The sequence below is a fragment of the Ranitomeya variabilis genome, chromosome 3 (assembly GCF_051348905.1).
Source record: "Ranitomeya variabilis isolate aRanVar5 chromosome 3, aRanVar5.hap1, whole genome shotgun sequence".
NCBI lineage: Eukaryota > Metazoa > Chordata > Amphibia > Anura > Dendrobatidae > Ranitomeya > Ranitomeya variabilis.
The window spans coordinates 57,573,897-57,591,297 of NC_135234.1; positions in this window are offsets into that span (position 1 = coordinate 57,573,897).

Genomic DNA, 17,401 nt, shown 5'->3' on the forward strand with positions numbered 1-17,401 from the left:
CTCAACACTACTGGTGAGTTAACAGAGGACTCCGAAAAAAAATGACTTGAGGTTCCCCTGCTGTGGGTTAATATTAGTAGTATGGTAAGGGGCCAGATATATTGCCCCCCTTCCAAGGCTACCAACATCAGTCCTCAGCCACCCCAGAAATGGTGCATCCATGAGATGCGCCAAATCTGGCTATTAGCCTTGCTCTTCCCACTATCTCTGCTATGGTGGCAAGTGGGCTATTGTGGTTGGAGTTGATGTTAACTTTTTATTGTCATCCGACATCAAGCCCAAGAGTTAGCAATGGAGAGGTGTCTATAAGACTCCACCATTACTAACTACATAGTAAGTTTTAAAATAAACACACAGCAAGAATAAAATAATGTATTTTTCGGACTAAAAGACGCACTGGACTGAAAGATTCACCTAGGTTTTAGAGGAGGAAATTAGGAGAAAAAAAATTGAAGCAAAAAATATGGTCATCCTTTACTTAATATCCCCTATTCTGGTATACATGGTCCCCTCATCCCCATTCTGTTACACGTGACCCCCTCATCCCTATCGTAGTGTGCATGGCCACCTTATCCCTATCCTGGTATATATGGTCCCCTCATCCCTATCATGGTATGCATGGTCCCCTCATCCCTATCCTGGTGTGCATGTCCCCTGTATCTCTAGCCTGGTAGGCATGGCCCCCTCATCCTTATCCTGGTGGGAATGGTCCCCTCATCCCTATCCTGGAAGGAATGGTGACCCTCATTCCTATCCTGGTATGCAGCGTCCCCATCTCATCCTAGTATGCATGGACAAATCCCTATAATGGTTTGCAGGGCACCATCCTTATTCTGGTATGATTTGCCCCCACCCCCATACTTGTATGCATGGCCCCATCAAAAAACATAAAAAAAACAAAAAATTACACCTACCTTCCCGGTGCTCCCTCGCTGCGTCTTGTTCCGATGCCAGCAGCTGCTTTATGCTTGTAAGCAGCACGTGGCAGTGATGGCATGCGATGCTTGCAAGCCAAAGGGCAGCTACCGGAATACTCACTGCTCTGCACGCTGGTACTGTGTGTGTGGAGAGCAGTGAATATTCATTGCTCTTTAATAGCGAGTATACTGTCAGCTGGAGCCTACTTGCAGCTGCTGGCAGTCATGTGTGCCGCCACTTAAGAGAAATGAATATTCACCGCTTTCCACTCCCATGGGCAGTGAATATTCATTTCTCTTTAGCAGTGGGCACAGGAGTTAGCTGTAGCAGCACAGCCGGCTCCTGCCTCTGTGACCTGTTGCTCTGCAGCTTCCGCTCCCCCACCTCCCCACCTCAGCCAGAGCCAGAGTATAAGACGCACCACCCATTTTCCTCCACATTTTTAGAGGAAAAAAGTGCATCTTATGGTCCAAAAAATGCTTTGCTTGAAATAAAACTCAACATCCTCTTTTTCACATTTATTCAAAGAAGAAAAAACAAAGTTATACTCACCTTTATGCCTATAATAAATCGATGCCCATGTCCCCTGTAAAAGGCAAAAAATAATAAAACACCATTTTCCTCACCTGTGCGATAATAATCCATCAAACTCCATGTGCCATGTAAAAGACAAAAAATAATAAACCTTATTCCTCACCTGTCCAATGAGAAGATAATCCATTTGTCCCATGCCGTAATCCATCTCTGCTTCATCTGGTTTTCAAGCTGAATGGTGGTTTGATGCAACCGTTCAGGCTGAAATCCAGGAGACACTGAACTGCTAAGTGTGCAGCTGCAGTGACCTTCGGTGACATCATAGAGTTTACAGACGGTCACTGAAGCTGTGGTTCCCATACTCAGTTCACTGTGAGCCTGTCCGATGAACTTCGGTAACCTCAATAAGATCACCGCTAGCACCGACAGAATTTTCAGATCCAGCCTTACTACTTATTTTACTAACATAATAGTTTCCCTTACAATTATATATTTCCTTCACAGTTGTTAATTAGTGCATCTTCTTGCAGTCTACTGACCGGCAAGGTGCGGAGTGGTTTGAAGATGATGAGGTCCCAGACCCAACATGGAGAGAAGTCCATCATGGTGACCTGGTCAGTTACGAGGAAGAGGAGGTTGTTTAGCTGCCCCAGTATTACAGACCAAGAGGGAACAGGGTGGAAAAGCACAGTCCTCAGCCCATAGCCAGTACATCGGCTGCTACTGCTCACTGTGTCAAATAAGTGAACACACCCAAGCCATCTCAAATGAACTCCCTGTCGTGCAATTTCATCACACAATGTCCTGACAACAAGACATAAGTGGTTTTCACTCTGTGCTGTCAGAGCCTGAAGCGAAGCATAAATCTGTTGAACCTGAGGATCATTTGCATGATCAGGCATCTGAAATCTAAGCATGGGCTACAGTGGAGGGCACATGTTACAAAGCATGACAGATCAGAGTCTTCTCCTTCTCCCTCTTCTGCTGCAGTGTTGCCCTCATCCCCCACTAACAATCAACAGGGCTACCTGGCTCCCCACAAAAAGAGGATGTGATGCTATCATCATCACCACTGTGATCGAGCATCTCCACACCATCCCATGAAACTAACCCTGGAGAGATAAACTAAATTTGCCCCTAACCACCCACAAGCCATGCTCCTCAATTACTACATTTCAAAATTGCTTTCCTTCAAAATGCTTCCATTCAGGCTGCTGGAGATGGACAGTTTCAAAAACCTTACAGCAGCAGCTGTCCATTGGTATGTTTTTCTAGCTGCTTTTACTTCTTCAGGTATGTCATCCCTGCCCTGCACACACATGTGGTGGACAAAATTAGGTGTGCACTGGGCAATGCCATCAGTGGCAAGGTTCATGCAACATCTATCTCTGTAACTGTCAACGTAGTGGCAGCTGGGCAAGAAGAGGCAGATGGCGTTCTAGTGGATATCCTACCACCATCGCCTATTGCTGCATGGTCCTTTGGCTAGGATGATGCTTCCTCCACTACCTCATCATCCGCTCACAGTAACACATGCATTACCAACTTGAGCTCAGCCAAAGGGAGACAGCAGGTAGATCTAAAACTGATCTGTATGGGGGACAGACTGCACACCGGACAGCAGCTGTGGAGTGGTGGGTATCAAAAAGCAGAAAGATAAGTGGTTGGTGCTGCTCCAGGCCTGGCATGGTGATGTATAATAACAGGCGAAATCTGGTAGCAACTATGGGCATAGCAGGACTGACACACATTCTGGCACATGTTCTTAATTTGGTAGTGCAGAGTTCCTTAAGCATTACCTCAACATGTCAATCTACTTGTGAAAGTGCGGGCAATGTTTGCACTCTTTCGGCGTTCTCACCCTGCTACTGCTCGTCTGTCTGCGTTGCAGCATCATTACTATCTTTCTGCTCACCGCCTTATATATGATGTACCAATAAGGTGGAACTCCACCCTGCATATGCAGGAGAGAGTGTGTGACCAGCAACATACAATTGTAGACTTTCAGCTGCCGCAAGCATGGGTGAGTCACTTGGCAGAACAACCAAACTTCACCACCAATGAATGGGCTTCTATCGGGGACTTTTGTGCCATTTTGAGCTCCTTTGAATATTCCAGCAATGTGGTCAGTGCTGATGACACAATCACCAGTGCTACTGTAAGGGGAAGAAATCAACTAGGCATGTCTCCTACGTAATGGGTCCGGAACCATCGGGGCTGTCACCTAAATTATAGGGGGATGCTTAAAGCGCAGGACCACTCCCTGTACTCGAGAGAAGGGGGCATGGTCAAGCTGAGAGGATGTTCACATGTGAGGATTCAAACAGTTTGGGTGGGAACGTCAAGCGTGCGAAATGCCTGTGAGGTAAAATCAGCTGTGAGGCAACTTGGCAGAGTAGAGCAGAGCCTGGAACGGCAAAGCGCTTTGACAGGAGACTACTGACTGGGTACCGCTCAGACACTGCTGTCCCCACTGACATCGCTGCCCTCACTGAGACCGCTGCCACAGCCACCCCCACTGACAGCACTGAGAGTGAGAGACAAGCTCTGTGAATGGGACTTAGGCACACATCGATATGGCACAGTGAACCGGGCTGCCTATTGTTAACTGTGTTTGGGCAGGGCTGCAGGTCTCCGTAGTGTTGGGACACTGATCGCTGAGGATAAGGATGTTTCCTTCTTCATCTCCTCATCTGCCGGACCCAAGACCCACGTCAGTCACCGCCATTGTCAGGACCACGAGAGGATACCGCCAACATCAGAAGATACTACCCCATCTTCCTCAGGACTGTGATGAACTCCCACTGTGATGCAATGTAAGCGGCCCCAGTCACAGACAGGAGTTCAACCGTGATTGGCATCTGAGTGATAAGTTATATTTAATTGAATTGTCTGCTTTACTTGTCCTTGTTCCTTAAGTTATTCCCATTGGCCATTTGCTGTATCAGGGAATAGTATCCCTCAGTTTTCTCCCTGCGTGGAGTCTCTGCTGTATAATAAACCCCTTACCACCCTTGGTCTGTGCACAGTCCATTACTGCATCCTACATGCCTGCAGTCTCCTCACTCTACATTACACATTGTTTGTCTGCTGGTTAAAACACTACATGCAATGATGCATGAGAAAGTTAGAGAGCAGGAAGAGGAGCAGGAGGAAAAAGGAACACTGAGAATGTCTGTTGTCAACACAAGTGTACAACCAGGGAACAGTATTAAATAATGAGGAGGATGATGAAAAGGGGACAACAACAGCTGTGTTCACAGCAGGGTGGCTATCAAGGCAGCTCTTGGGTATCCCTGAGCATGGATCAGGAGATAATGAAGACACAGACTATGCACTTCCAACCAAGTACAGCCTGTCATTGCCTCTGGGCAGACTAAAACACATGAGCCAATTCATGCTGCAGTGCCTGAGAAACAACAGCCAAGTTGCCCATACACTACCGTTCAAAAGTTTAGGGTCACCCAGACAATTTTGTGTTTTCCATGAAAACTTATACTTTTATTAATCAAATGAGTTGTCAAATGAATTTAAAATCTAGTCCAGACATTGACAAGGTTCGAAAAAAAAGATTTTTATTCGAAATAATATTCTCCTTCAAACTTTGCTTTCGTCAAAGAATGCACCCTTTGCAGCAATTACAGCATTGCAGACCTTTGGCATTCTAGCAGATCCTTTGCTGAGGTAATCTGGAGAAATTTCACCCCATGCTTCCAGAAACCCCTACCACAAGTTGTTTCGCTTGATGGGCACTTTTTGCGTACCATACGGTCAAGCTGCTCCCACAACAGCTCAATGGGGTTGCGATCTGGTGACTGAGCTGGCCACTCCATTACAGATAGAATACCAGCTGCCTGATTCTTCCATAAATAGTTATTGCATAATTTGAAGGTGTGCTTTGGGTCATTGTCCTGTTGTAGGATGAAATTGGCTCCAATCAAGTGCTGTCCACAGGCTATGGCATGGCGTTGCAAAATGGAGTGATAGCCTTCCTTATTCAATTGTTATGGTTCTCAATGGCAAGAGAACATAGCCCAGCATACATAGGAACTAGCTCTTGGAAGGATGGAAACTTAAACTGACCATGAACTAAACCTGCCGCACAACTAACAGTAGCCGGGTAGCGTAGCCTGCGTTTTATCCCTAGACGCCCAGCGCCGGCCGGAGGACTAACTAATCCTGGCAGAGGAAAATATAGTCCTGGCTCACCTCTAGAGAAATTTCCTCGAAAGGCAGACAGAGGCCCCCACATATATTGGCGGTGATTTAAGATGAAAATGACAAACGTAGTATGAAAATAGGTTTAGCAAAATCGAGGTCCGCTTACTAGATAGCAGGAAGACAGAAAGGGTACTTTCATGGTCAGCTGAAAACCCTATCAATACACCATCCTGAAATTACTTTAAGACTCTAGTATTAACTCATAACATCAGAGTGGCAATTTTAGATCACAAGAGCTTTCCAGACACAGAAACGAAACTGCAGCTGTGAACTGGAACAAAATGCAAAAAACAAACAAGGACAAAAGTCCGACTTAGCTGGAAGTTGTCTGGTAGCAGGAACATGCACAGAAAGGCTTCTGATTACAATGTTGACCGGCATGGAAGTGACAGAGGAGCAAGGTTAAATAGCGACTCCCACATCCTGATGGGAACAGGTGAACAGAGGGGATGATGCACACAAGTTCAATTCCACCAGTGGCCACCGGGGGAGCCCAAAATCCAATTTCACAACAGTACCCCCCCCTCAAGGAGGGGGCACCGAACCCTCACCAGAACCACCAGGGCGATCAGGATGAGCCCTATGAAAGGCACGGACCAGATCGGAGGCATGAACATCAGAGGCAGTCACCCAAGAATTATCCTCCTGACCGTATCCCTTCCATTTGACCAGATACTGGAGTTTCCGTCTGGAAACACGGGAGTCCAAGATTTTTTCCACAACGTACTCCAACTCGCCCTCAACCAACACCGGAGCAGGAGGCTCAACGGAAGGCACAACCGGTACCTCATACCTGCGCAACAATGACCGATGAAAAACATTATGAATAGAAAAAGATGCAGGGAGGTCCAAACGGAAGGACACAGGGTTAAGAATCTCCAATATCTTGTACGGGCCGATGAACCGAGGCTTAAACTTAGGAGAAGAAACCCTCATAGGGACAAAACGAGAAGACAACCACACCAAGTCCCCGACACAAAGCCGAGGACCAACCCGACGCCGGCGGTTGGCAAAAAGCTGAGTCTTCTCCTGGGACAACTTCAAATTGTCCACCACCTGCCCCCAAATCTGATGCAACCTCTCCACCACAGCATCCACTCCAGGACAATCCGAAGATTCCACCTGACCGGAGGAAAATCGAGGATGAAACCCCGAATTACAGAAAAAAGGAGACACCAAGGTGGCAGAGCTGGCCCGATTATTGAGGGCAAACTCCGCTAAAGGCAAAAAAGCAACCCAATCATCCTGATCTGCAGACACAAAACACCTCAAATATGTCTCCAAAGTCTGATTCGTCCGCTCGGTCTGGCCATTAGTCTGAGGATGGAAAGCAGACGAGAAAGACAAATCTATGCCCATCCTAGCACAGAATGCCCGCCAAAATCTAGACACGAATTGGGTTCCTCTGTCAGAAACGATATTCTCCGGAATACCATGCAAACGAACCACATTTTGAAAAAACAGAGGAACCAACTCGGAAGAAGAAGGCAACTTAGGCAGGGGAACCAAATGGACCATCTTAGAGAAACGGTCACACACCACCCAGATGACAGACATCTTCTGAGAAACAGGAAGATCCGAAATAAAATCCATCGAGATGTGCGTCCAAGGCCTCTTCGGGATAGGCAAGGGCAACAACAATCCACTAGCCCGAGAACAACAAGGCTTGGCCCGAGCACAAACGTCACAAGACTGCACAAAGCCTCGCACATCTCGTGACAGGGAAGGCCACCAGAAGGACCTTGCCACCAAATCCCTGGTACCAAAGATTCCAGGATGACCTGCCAACGCAGAAGAATGAACCTCAGAAATGACTTTACTGGTCCAATCATCAGGAACAAACAGTCTACCAGGTGGGCAACGATCAGGTCTATCCGCCTGAAACTCCTGCAAGGCCCGCCGCAGGTCTGGAGAAACGGCAGACAATATCACTCCATCCTTAAGGATACCTGTAGGTTCAGAATTACCAGGGGAGTCAGGCTCAAAACTCCTAGAAAGGGCATCCGCCTTAACATTCTTAGAACCCGGTAGGTATGACACCACAAAATTAAACCGAGAGAAAAACAACGACCAGCGCACCTGTCTAGGATTCAGGCGTCTGGCGGACTCAAGAAAAATCAAATTCTTGTGGACGGTCAATACCACCACCTGATGTCTAGCCCCCTCAAGCCAATGACGCCACTCCTCAAAAGCCCACTTCATGGCCAAAAGCTCCCGATTCCCAATATCATAATTCCGCTCGGCGGGCGAAAATTTACGAGAAAAAAAAGCACAAGGTTTCATCACGGAGCAGTCGGAACTTCTTTGCGACAAAACCGCCCCAGCTCCGATTTCAGAAGCGTCGACCTCAACCTGAAAAGGAAGAGCAACATCAGGCTGACGCAACACAGGGGCGGAAGAAAAGCGGTTTAACAACATCAGAAAAACCAGCAATAAATCGACGATAAAAGTTAGCAAAGCCCAAAAATTTCTGAAGACTCTTAAGAGAAGAGGGTTGCGTCCAATCACAAATAGCCCGAACCTTGACAGGATCCATCTCGATGGAAGAGGGGGAAAAAATGTATCCCAAGAAGGAAATCTTTTGAACCCCAAAAACGCACTTAGAACCCTTCACACACAAGGAATTAGACCGCAAAACCTGAAAAACCCTCCTGACCTTCTGGACATGAGAGTCCCAGTCATCCGAAAAAATCAGAATATCATCCAGATACACGATCATAAATTTATCCAAATAATCACGGAAAATGTCATGCATAAAGGACTGAAAGACTGAAGGGGCATTTGAAAGGCCAAAAGGCATCACCAAATACTCAAAGTGGCCCTCGGGCGTATTAAATGCGGTTTTCCACTCATCCCCCTGCTTAATTCGCACCAAATTATACGCCCCACGGAGATCTATCTTAGAGAACCACTTGGCCCCCTTTATGCGAGCAAACAAATCAGTCAGCAGTGGCAACGGATATTGATATTTAACCGTGATTTTATTCAAAAGCCGATAATCAATACACGGCCTCAAAGAGCCATCTTTCTTAGACACAAAGAAAAAACCGGCTCCTAAGGGAGATGACGAAGGACGAATATGTCCCTTTTCCAAGGACTCCTTTATATATTCTCGCATAGCAGCATGTTCAGGCACAGACAGATTAAATAAACGACCCTTAGGGTATTTACTACCCGGAATCAAATCTATGGCACAATCGCACTCCCGGTGCGGAGGTAATGAACCAAGCTTAGGTTCTTCAAAAACGTCACGATATTCAGTCAAGAATTCAGGAATCTCAGAGGGAATAGATGACGAAATGGAAACCAAAGGTACGTCCCCATGCATCCCCTTACATCCCCAGCTTAACACAGACATAGCGTTCCAGTCGAGGACTGGGTTATGAGATTGCAGCCATGGCAATCCAAGCACCAACACATCATGTAGATTATACAGCACAAGAAAGCGAATAATCTCCTGATGATCCGGATTAATTCGCATAGTTACTTGTCTCCAGTATTGTGGTTTATTACTAGCCAATGGGGTGGAGTCAATCCCCTTCAGAGGTATAGGAGTTTCAAGAGGCTCTAAATCATACCCACAGCGTTTGGCAAAGGACCAATCCATAAGACTCAAAGCGGCGCCAGAGTCGACATAGGCATCCGCGGTAATAGATGATAAAGAACAAATCAGGGTCACAGATAGAATAAACTTAGACTGAAAAGTGCCAATTGAAACTGACTTATCAAGCTTCTTAGTACGCTTAGAGCATGCTGATATAACATGAGTTGAATCACCACAATAAAAGCACAACCCATTTTTTCGTCTAAAATTCTGCCGTTCGCTTCTGGACAGAATTCTATCACATTGCATATTCTCTGGCGTCTTCTCAGTAGACACCGCCAAATGGTGCACAGGTTTGCGCTCCCGCAGACGTCTATCGATCTGGATAGCCATTGTCATGGACTCATTCAGACCCGCAGGCACAGGGAACCCCACCATAACATCCTTAACGGCATCAGAGAGACCCTCTCTGAAATTCGCCGCCAGGGCGCACTCATTCCACTGAGTAAGCACAGACCATTTACGGAATTTTTGGCAGTATATTTCAACTTCATCTTGCCCCTGAGATAGGGACATCAAGGCCTTTTCCGCCTGAAGCTCTAAATGAGGTTCCTCATAAAGCAACCCCAAGGCCAGAAAAAACGCATCCACATTGAGCAACGCAGGATCCCCTGGAGCCAATGCAAAAGCCCAATCTTGAGGGTCGCCCCGGAGCAAGGAAATCACAATCCTGACCTGCTGAGCAGGATCTCCAGCAGAGCGAGATTTCAGGGACAAAAACAACTTGCAATTATTTTTGAAATTTTGAAAGCAAGATCTATTCCCCGAGAAAAATTCAGGCAAAGGAATTCTAGGTTCAGATATAGGAACATGAACAACAAAATCTTGTAAATTTTGAACTTTCGTGGTGAGATTATTCAAACCTGCAGCTAAACTCTGAATATCCATTTTAAACAGGTGAACACAGAGCCATTCCAGGATTAGAAGGAGAGAGAGAGAGGAAGGCTGCAATATAGGCAGACTTGCAAGTGATTCAATTGAAAGCACACTCAGAACTGAAGGAAAAAAAAAAAAAAAAAAAAAAAAATTTTCAGCAGACTTCTTTTTTCTCTCCTTTCTCTGCCAATTAATTTAACCCTTTGTGGGCCGGTCAAACTGTTATGGTTCTCAATGGCAAGAGAACATAGCCCAGCATACATAGGAACTAGCTCTTGGAAGGATGGAAACTTAAACTGACCATGAACTAAACCTGCCGCACAACTAAGAGTAGCCGGGTAGCGTAGCCTGCGTTTTATCCCTAGACGCCCAGCGCCGGCCGGAGGACTAACTAATCCTGGCAGAGGAAAATATAGTCCTGGCTCACCTCTAGAGAAATTTCCTCGAAAGGCAGACAGAGGCCCCCACATATATTGGCGGTGATTTAAGATGAAAATGACAAACGTAGTATGAAAATAGGTTTAGCAAAATCGAGGTCCGCTTACTAGATAGCAGGAAGACAGAAAGGGTACTTTCATGGTCAGCTGAAAACCCTATCAATACACCATCCTGAAATTACTTTAAGACTCTAGTATTAACTCATAACATCAGAGTGGCAATTTCAGATCACAAGAGCTTTCCAGACACAGAAACGAAACTGCAGCTGTGAACTGGAACAAAATGCAAAAAACAAACAAGGACAAAAGTCCGACTTAGCTGGAAGTTGTCTGGTAGCAGGAACATGCACAGAAAGGCTTCTGATTACAATGTTGACCGGCATGGAAGTGACAGAGGAGCAAGGTTAAATAGCGACTCCCACATCCTGATGGGAACAGGTGAACAGAGGGGATGATGCACACAAGTTCAATTCCACCAGTGGCCACCGGGGGAGCCCAAAATCCAATTTCACAACATTCAATATTCCTTATACCTTGTACAAATCTCCTACTTTACCAGCACCAAAGAAACCCCAGACATTATCTCCACCATGCTTGACAGGTGGCATCAGACACTCTTCCAGCATCTTTTCAGTAGTTCTGAATCTCACAATTGTTCTTCTGTGTGATCCAAACATCTCAAACTTGGATTTGTCTGTCCATAACACTTTTTTTCAATCTTCCTCTGTCCAATGTCTGTGTTATTTTGCCCATATTAATCTTTTCCTTCTATTAGCCAGTCTCAGATATGGCTTACTCTTTGCCACTCTGCCCTGACGGCAAGCATCAGAAGTCGCCTCTTCACTGTAGTCGCTGACACTGGCGTTTTGCGTGTACTATTTAAGGAAGCTGCCAGTTGAGGACCTGTGAGGCGTCGATTTCTAAAACTACAGACTCTAATGTACTTGTCTTGTTGCTCAGTTGTGCAGCGGGGCCTCCCACTTCTCTTTCTACTCTGATTAGAGCCTGTTTGTGCTTTTCTCTGAAGGGAGTAGCACACACCGTTTTAGGAAATCTTCAGTTTCTTGGCAATTTCTCGCATGGAATAGCCTTCATTTCTTAGAATAAGAATAGACTGTCGAGTTTCACATGAAAGTTCTTTTTTTCTGGCAGTTTTGAGAGTTTAATTGAACCAACAAATGTAGTGGTCCAGATTCTCAACTAGCTCCAAGGAAGGTCGTTTATAGGTTCTCTAATCAGCCAAACTGTTTTCAGCTGTGCTAACATACTTTCACAAGGGTTTTCAAGGGTATTCTAACCATCCATTAGCCTTCTTACACAGTTAGCAAACACAAAGTACCATAAGAACACTGGAGTGATGGTTGTTGGAAAAGGGCCTCTATACACCTATGAAGATATTGCATTACAATCCAGATGTTTGCAGCTAGAATAGTCATTTACCACATTAACTATGAATAGAGTGTATTTCTGAATCATTTAATGTTAGTTTCATTGGAAAAAAACTGTACTTTTCTTTTAAAAAATAAGGACATTTCTAAGTGACCCTAAACTTTTGAACGGTAGTGTATGTTCACGAGTGCAGATTACTGGGTGACCACTCTGCTGGATCCCCGCTACAAGGACAATGTCCCATCATTGTTTCCATCAGTGGAGTAGGATCTAAAAATGTGGCAAAAATAGAAGATGATTGTACAGAAACTACTGATTGCTTTCCCACCTGACAGCAGTGGTTCAGTGGCACAACAAGGCAAAGGTGGAGAAGGTAGTCGCTCACACAGCTCTGGCACTGCTACCACCTCAAAAGGCAGGATTAGCATGGCCACAATGTGGCAAAATTTCATGATCATGCCTTAACATACAGCACCAACCATTTATTTATTATGCTTTGCTTACATAGTTCTATTTTATTCTGCAGTGCTTTACATACATTATCATCACTGTCCCCAAGGGGGCTCACAATCTAAATTCCCTATCAGTATGTGTTTGGAGTATGGGAGCAAACCGAAATACCCGGAGGAAACCCGTGCAAACATGGGGAAAACATACAAACTTTTTGCAGATGTGCAGATGAACCAACAAGTAATTCTACTAGTATCAGCCAGACACAGTGTTTACAGAACATGGAAGAAGAGTTCATGTCCATACATATCTATGCACAAAGTGATGGCTCTGCCCCATTTAACTTTTGGGTGTCAAAATGTGACACATGGCCAGAGCTTGCCCTGTATGCCTTGGAAGTGCTGGTCTGCCCTGCAGCAAGTGTGAAGTCTGAGCGAGTCTTTAGCATAGCAGTCACAACAGACAATCGCATCCACTTGTTCACAAACATCGTAGGGAATATAACATTTATAAAAATGAATGAGGCGTGGATCGCAAAGAACATTCCAGCACCTTTTGCTGATAAGACTATTATACTAGCCAAACCCAGCCATGATTGCATGGTGTTTTGCATTTGTTTCATTTTGTTGCTCCATTTTTGTAATTTTAAGTAATAATCCCCCTCGGCTTCTTCCACTTATGCCACTTCTACCACCACATCCACCTCCTTCCCTCTTCTACTTGTATATCTGCATCATGGTTAAATTTGTTTTATTTTTGGAAATGTTTTGGTTGGATATGTTATTTATTTTTAAATTATTTGCTTAAACAAAAATAAAGAAAATGTAAAAATAAATTTTGGCCCCCTCCTATTCTTTCACGTACACCACCACGTCCACCTCCACCCCCTACTCCACTTTATAGTTGTATTTTTGTTATTTTGCTTTTTGACTCTGTTATTTTAAAGTTATTTATCTAAAAAAATGTGTGGAATGGATGAAGGATGGCTGGATGAGGGAGGAATGAATGCATGGATGGATGAGAAATGGATGGATGGATGGATGGATGAGGGAGGGCGGATGGATGGACTCATTTTTGATAGTCAACCAAATAAATATATGGAAAAAATACATAGGGTTTCCACCATATTTAAGGATACTGGAGTTTCCAGGTGCTTGAATACCTGGAGGCTATGAACTAAGGTTACCGTGGGTGTGTATTTTACTGTACTTGTTAAAAAATAAAAACCTAAATGAAGAAAATGGTGTGTGTGTCCCCCTTAATTTTCATATCCAGCTGAGGGAAAGCCAACAGGAGGCAGCCAATGTTAATATTATAGGAACAGGCCAATAGCGCTAAAGTTTCCCAGGCTATTAATATCAGCTCACAGCCAGTTTTCTTAGCCTTTTATCAGTTATTATAGGGGAGACCCCCCAAAAAAATGATGTGGGGTCCTTCCTAAATTCACTAACCAGCAAAGGCTAAACATATGCTTGTTTATTATTTTTTGTCTTTTACAGGGGACATGGGCTTCCGTGAATTAGGTGTAAAGGTGAGTATAACTTTGCTTTTTTATATTTATTTCAAATAAAAGTGTCAGTGTTTTTCTTTCAAATAAAGGTCTGTTTTTTTTCTACAATCTCTTTGGGGTTAATAATGGAAGTGTCTTATAGACGCCTCTCCATTACTAACCCCTGGGCTTGATGTCAGTAACCATAAAACAGCTCATATCAACCCCAAACCTATTACTACACTTTCCAGTGCACCAGAGCAAATGGGAAGAGCTGGACAAAGGGCCAGAATTAGCACATCTAATAGATGCATCTTCCTCTGGGCGGCTGCTATTTTTAGGCTGGGGAAGGCCAATATACATGGCCGCTTCCCAGTCAGAGAATACTAGCCCCCCGCTCTGGTTATCAAAAATAGAAGAAAGTCCACATCATTTTTTTAACTAATTTATTGCACAGCCGTCAGCTGATTAATACTCTCATCAGCTTCGCCTGCTCTCACTGCTATTAGTGACGGCAGGCATACACTGATAAGAGTAGTACTCTCATCAGCCAACACCTGTGACTGGAGGTAACCTCAACGATCAGCACCCGGGTTTGCAGCACTGTCACACAGATAACAGTGTGGCAAACAACGGATTTTCGGGTCTCCCAATCAGATGAATGGGGTCTGGGTTCCACTTTTAGTTCAGGTACTGCTCTGGTACCCGAACCAAACTTTTTTCAAATGATCGGTCACGCTCACCAGACCCGAACATCCACGGGTTCGCCCATCACTAACTTTTGCATATCCTTTCCTAACTTGTGCTTTCTACTGATCAAATTGTTTACTGTCCTGAAATTGAAGCCCGCCTCTCTGTTATGTCAGTATGCAGTTTGTCAGACAGGATCGCAGGGGTAGAGAAACAAAGAAAGGACCTACATCATGTAATCTCTTTCCATGTCTTTGATGCAAATTTAACAGGAACTCACCTAATGGCCGGAACTTGGAGTGATTTTTTGGGGTATAATAATATTGTTAATCAAAAAGTGATTTAAGGATGTCTACCAAACAAATTTGAGACAAATAGATTCAATGCTAATTGGCTTTGAGACGAATTCCCTGAAATCCACATGTCCTGTCAAGTTCGAACAATGTGTGATTTGGTTTGCATGAATCGCTCAAAAACAGTCATCACTATTTTACACATTGTAGACATAATAATATATTGTAACTATCACAAACTGGTGCATGAGCTTCCCCAACATACTGTACCTTGCAGCTGGATGGCAGTTTTTCTCTTCCTCTCACTTGCCACTTCCCCTCTAACCGTGCAAATCCATGCTAACATCTTGCTTCCTGTAAATAGCTTATACTATATATATATATATATATATATATATATATATATATAGACAGTCTCACTGCAGGAATGAATGGATTTATGTCTTTTTACATCAGCTAAGGAACTTGCCCAATATTTATGGACATAACTGTGTATCACTCATGGTAATTCTGCTTCATGTCACCTGTCTTATCCATAGTTTTTCCTTTTTTTTTCCTGTGCTATTTTGTGCATAAATATGTGATTCTTCAGAATTTCTTTTAGTCTTTGCCTGATGAAGAGACTTGTGTAGTCTCGAAAGCTTGCAATTTGTCACCATCTTTTCAGTTAGCCATTAAAAGGTATCAACCACTGAGGACTCTCAATTCTAAATATTTTTGTAAATAGCTTCTCACTTTGACTCTACACTCCAGATCTATCAATGTCAACTTCACCTAATTTATTGGCTCCTCTTCTCACAGCTCCTTTTACATTGTAAAAAAGTCTACCATTTTACCTAATGAGCATGGCAAACAGATACATAATTCTCATGTGCATAAAAAACATTTGTAACATCAAATTCTCCTACACCTGAAGTCTGACGTCTCTCTCGCATCTCCCTTCCAACTTACTAAGGCAACATTCAAATTAAAACTAGAACTTTACACTGTTTGTAACATTACTTGAACACAACTAAACTACCTGTGTGTCACAGTGAATTTTTTAATTATTTATTTATTTTTAGGCAAAAATGTGGCTAATGTGACAGATATGAATTTCAAAAGATTCTATCATCACTAATATTGATTATGAAATGAGATCCAGTTTACTTAGTGTACAGTGACCAATGATAATCCCTTTACTGTCCTTGGCTATGTAGAATTCAATTTTCGTACCTTATAAATTCCATAAATAGTCTCTCTTTTGATTGTTTTTTGTAAACATATTAATTATTAATCACTGAAAATGTAACATCTATTTTACAAAACTAATGAAGTATTCAGGAAGCGTGGTTTTTTTTGCAAATACACTGTAGATAAATCAAAATTATTTAGGAAAAGATGATGCCACAAAATCTTCCTTCCTACAGAGGCTTCATAAGCAAACTATAAATAAAGCAAATGATCAATTGTAAAATGCTCAAAATAAATACATGATCTTAAAGAGTAGCTCCACTTTTTTCCCATAGATTAACTGTATAACTGAAGATAAGAAACTTTGCAATATATTTAGTTTGAGTAAATTACATTGTTCCCCATTCATTAGTCACTTCTTCACTCCTTTCTGCTTCCTGAACTGATCATTCACTCTCAAATACAACACAAATCTGTATGCAAAGCTTTCTTCACTGAGGGGTCAAATTCACCCACAGTAAATATAATATATTGGAAGGTGATGGAGATAAAAGCAGAAATACAAAAATAAACTACTGACATTTCTAGCAACTAAAGCTTACAGAGGTAAAAACTAAAAAAAGCAGGACATCAATTATATAATAGACAGAAAGAGAGTTAATCCTCATGTACATACACATGACAGGTTACTCTAAACAGTCACCTGAAAGTGCAAATATACTTTCTAATTTGACCCAACTAGCTGAATTTGAATTTATGACATTGAATTGACCTATGCACAAGAACGTCCCACTTTTGAAAGTTTTGTGTATGGCACTTTCCAAGTGAACTCTACTGTCACTGATAAAATGAGATTCTGGTTTTGGCTTTTATGCTAAGTCATGTGACAAGGCTCATTAAAGGGTCGACATTGACTTTTAGGATTGCTACTTCCAATAGGTGGTACTAGAGTTCTAGTTCTCTTCCTCTCTGAAGAGACAACTTGATTAAATGTCTGCACTCTGCTAGTTAATCTCAAATTAATCTAAAATACCTTTTAGTGTTCTAATTCTGCATGCTATCCATGCCTTCATTTAAATGTTGCTTCTGTATAAAGAAATGTCAAATTATATAATCATGACAGAAGAACTAAGTGCTTTTAGCCTGAACACTGTAGAGTTGGCTGGTGACACGTAATTTAACGCAGACAATAAAACTTAAGGAGCTTTAACACTAATTTCAATGACAAGCTGTATGTTTCCCCATCATGCATTTCAGGGACATAATATTTCTTTGTAATTGATTAATTCAGTCTAAATGCAACCATAGTGAGTCAACTTTCTTTTAA